The sequence below is a fragment of the Mauremys reevesii genome, linkage group 23 (assembly GCF_016161935.1).
Source record: "Mauremys reevesii isolate NIE-2019 linkage group 23, ASM1616193v1, whole genome shotgun sequence".
Lineage (NCBI taxonomy): Eukaryota > Metazoa > Chordata > Testudines > Geoemydidae > Mauremys > Mauremys reevesii.
This window is the reverse complement of record NC_052645.1, coordinates 1389612-1393812: the sequence shown is the minus strand read 5'-3', so window position 1 is coordinate 1393812 and position 4201 is coordinate 1389612. Positions and strand designations below refer to the sequence as shown.

Sequence of the window (4201 nt, the reverse complement as noted above, 5' to 3'; positions counted from 1 at the left end):
GAATGTGTGAATGTGACCAGACACTTCCCAGCTTATGGCTGCCTTTGCTGCTTAGCCGAAGAACCAGGCCTCAGACTGTCACAGTAAGAGAAGGCCATTACACAGACAGACAGTGATTTTTTATTCTCTCTTTTATATCTTTATAACTAGCTAAGTGATAAAAATACACCTAAATTCTTAAAGTACAGGCCTTTGCAGACAGGCCTGAATCTCTGTATCCTAACAGTCCTCGAGGTCAGGCAGCCTCTGGGTAAGGGGGTGGGGACTCAGATCCTCCCGCCGGCCAATTCCACCAGGGTCTTGTATAAACCAGGCAAGTTCCCCACAATAGCCAGACCTGAACCCCCTGTACACTTGTGCTCTGTTCTCATTGCTTCTCTGTCTCCCTTCCCCTCATCTCTGCTGCTCCCCCTCTGGGCTTTCTCAGCACCTGGCCCCACAGCACTTCCTGGCAGCCAGAGACTGTGTGTTCTAGGCCTGCTCCTGTGGATGTGGCCTCTCTCCTGCTTCCTGAGGAAAGGAACCTTTCCAGGAAATGGCCACAGCTTCTGGGAATCCCTGTGTGGCTGTGAAGAAAGTTTGGCTCCTGGCACACAAGGCAACTTAAAAGCTGGGTGTCAAGACAGGGGCTTGAACCCTGTACCCTCAGATTAAGAGCCTGATGCTCTACCAACTGAGCTAACTGGGCTTGTTAGGAAACAGCTTCACCATTCACCACAAGAGTGATTATCCCTGTGTGCCGGCAAGAGTGAGCAGGCAGGCAAAAAAGAGGCAAAAAAAGTCCCAGGAACCCCTCCTCTTTTTCTGCACAGCCACTGCCTGTCAGCAGGATTCCCCCTCCTCCTCCTCAGGGAGACTAAATCTCTGTGCCTAGACAGCCGGTCCATCCGCTGCACCTCAATCCCCCATGCCCGAGCCTCCCTGCCAAAGCCCTGCACCTGGCCCCATACAGTTAAGTCTCACGTGTCGCTGGGAACTTAACTTCTTGTGCCCAGAGAGTCTCGGCCCCCTCAGCAGATGACCTGAGAAACACAGTGTCCGGCTTTTCCAAAGAAGTGTTTAGACCCCTTCATCATGTGGCCTAAAGGATAAGGCATCTCCCTGTGGATCGGATGATTCAGGATTTGAGTCCCCTCGTGGTTGTGCTCACTTTGTGCTGAAAGTCCTGCTCCCTTCAGGGCTGGAACCTCTTCTTGGCCGCTCAGGCCAATGCTCCGGCTTCAGCTAGAGCCCCGGGAAGGAGTTGGGGGTTGGGTGTCACAAAGGCTGGGGCATGAGCCCCACGTGCTTCCAGTCTCACCTTTGCCCTTCCTGACTTGCCAAAGAAAATGGGCGGCTCCACTTCCAAAGTCAGCACCATGAGTGGGAACGGTCAGAGGCCCCACCATGGGGGCTGGCCCTGCTTTCCTACCATCTTCTGATGTTGGCCACAGAGCATCAGCAGCCGCCCCACATGCTGGTGACCTTCAGTGGGTGTTTGGCATGGCAGGGAGCAGCCTGGCTGGGTGTTTTTGTGCCTGTCTCAAGGCCACACGTAGGCATGGTCCTGCCCTCCTCTAGCGCTGACCTCAGTTGCTCTGTGGCTTTTAAGCTTCCCTTGGAGCTGTCAGCACCAGCTGCCTCTGCTCTAGGTGCCCAGAGGAGGAGAGGTGTTGCTGGGTCACTTTTACAGATGCCCCTTCCCTGGTACTGCCCTTGCTCAGCTGCACAGAGGAGCTTCCATCCCCACTCCCTGCCTGTCACTGCCCAGCAGCCCTCTGGTGCCACTCCTGAGGGTCACCCTGCCTCACTCTCTTCCTGCTGTGTTGGGAAAGGCAGCTCCCATCTCGCCTTGTTAAAGGTCAGGTGGGCCAACTAGGGGCAGAAGCTCCTTCTATGTTTTCCTACTGCAGAGCCCAAGCTCAGGGACTCACCTTGGGTGCAGGCACTGCTGTGCTCCCACAAAACAAGCCACCCCTGCACAAAGAGAGAGGAAAGGACCTGCCAAAGCCTGGGATTGAACCAGGGCCCTTTAGATCTTCAGTCTAATGCTCTTCCAACTGAGCTACTTTGGCACCTCCAGAATAGTATTTTCGCCTGTTGCTTCTCTGTCTGGGATGTTTTTGTCAGATGTTGCACACAAAAAGGACAGGAAAACAAACGGCTGCTCCACACCCCCACCGGAGGAACCCGGCGCCCTTAGCTGTGGGGAGTAAGAAGTGGCTGTTGGCTGACAGGGCGTGTCCCCGAGGAGCTGGAACAGCAGCTGCCGCCTCCCCCTCGGCTCCAGGCTGTGGGAAATGCTCATTGCCTGGCTGCATGGGCGGCTGCTGCTCCGTGCTCTGGAGAGCGTCTGTATTGCTCTGCCAACCCCCCGTCTTCACTGAGCCAGTCTGGTAAGGTCCCAAGTGCCCCCTCCGGCCTGGCAGCTGAGAGTCTGTGCAGACATCAGCCCCCCTGCCAGCCCCACAGGCAGCAGCAGCGCCAGCCCCCCAGCACCACAGGGGCACTCGATGCACTTCCTGTGGGGAAATGGCTCCTTGGCGTCCAGCTGCTAGAGTGAGAGCCAAGAGAGAGCAGTGTCTGGCTCACCGTGGGGGAGAGAAGAGACCTGGTGAGTGCGGATCTCCCTCAGCCTCCCCCGCAATGCTGGTCAGTTGTATTGTCACTGTGATAGTCAGTGCTTCCCTTCAGGGCCGGCCCTAGAGGGGTCTGTGACAAATCCCCCATTTCCTCCCCAGGCCCTGCCCCCACTCCAACCCTTCCCCCAAGCCCCCACCCCTGTCCCATCTCTTCCCGGCTTGCACCTTCCTGCCCCATTCCTCTCCCTCTCCGACCTCCTGCCGTCCCTGCTCCTCCCGCTCCCCACTCAGCGCCTCCTGCACCCCACTGAACAGCTGATCACTGGCAGGTGGGAGGGGCTGAAGGGGAAGAGGAGGAGCTTGTCAGCAAGGCCTGTAGTGGGGTGGGGGAGCTGGCTGCCAGTGGGCGCTGGGCAACTATTTTTGCTCTGTTGGTTCTGCAGCCCCGTAGCTCCCATGGAGTCACTGACTTGGCTCCTTTCACACCCTAGAGAGAGGAGCAGAACCAGGGCTGTGGCTGATCTATGGGGCACCAGGTGAGTGGCAGAGGCTTCAGGTGCTAAGAGTTTGCCTGACCCCTCAGGGACACACTGTGAGGTGGTGTCCCAGGGATCTCTGTGAAAGGAGCAGAACAGGATTTCCTTGGGGTGGGGAGAGAATTGAGAGTGTCTCAGGGGGTTGTACAGAGGTATTGCCCGGGTGAGGGACTGGCTAAAACACAGGCCTCGCTGTGAGCATAATTTGACCCTGCGCAGGGGAACCCTATTGGATTTCGACTCCAACACCTTAACCACTCGGCCATCAGCACAAAACTGTCCCAATGCCAGAGAAACTGGTAAAGAATCACAATGTCCAGGCTTGAAGTCATCTGAACTTCAGAATTCCCACAGCAAACCTGGCTCCCAAAGCACAGGGGGGATTTGGGGTTTGTGCTCTTTGCTTAGCCATGTGCAGTCGCTCATGCTCCAATACGTCTGTTAGTCTATAAGGTGCCACAGGACTCTTTGCTGCTTTTACAGATCCAGACTAACACGGCTACCCCTCTGATACTCCTAGTGACACTCTCCAATGGATCCCCATCCTCCACCCACCGTGAGGCAGGCAGGAGCGGATCATTATTATCCCTACTTGAAAGAGGGAGGAGCTAAGGCTGAGAAAAGAGAATTGACTTGTCTTAGGTCACACGGCCAGTCAGTGGCAGAGTTGGGAATAGGACCCAAGAGCCCTGATTTTCAAACTAACCATCACATCTTGAATTTCAGACATTGAATGACCTGAATAAAGTGCTCTCGGATGAGCTCCAGACCAACAACAGTGCACAGTAATTATTCAGCAAGTATTTGAGGAGAACTGCAATGTTAGAGAGAATCATGAACTGCTCAGAGACCATTAATGCAGCAAAGCAGCAAAATTCATCAAACATATGACTGGTTCTGACTTATTTCCTTGGTCTTAAAAGAGAACAACAAGGATCTGAGTCTCCTCCCTGTCAATAACCCCCTGCTCAGCCAATCAGGGTAGAGACTGAGGACGGGAGGCTGAGGGTTCTCACCAGAGAGCCCAAAGGATGGCCCGGGTCACTGGTGGGGATCACTGCCCGAGCACTATTTCAGCCCCACATTTTTGGGTGGACCTCCCAC

General features: G+C 55.2%; 1 non-coding gene across 1 annotated transcript; it reads right to left on the bottom strand.

Moving 5' to 3' along the window:
- Positions 1-1981: 1981 nt before the first annotated feature.
- Positions 1982-2054, bottom strand: TRNAF-GAA. Its single transcript has one exon. It is a non-coding gene; the product is annotated as a tRNA-Phe (tRNA).
- Between the last annotated feature and the right edge of the window lie 2147 nt (positions 2055-4201).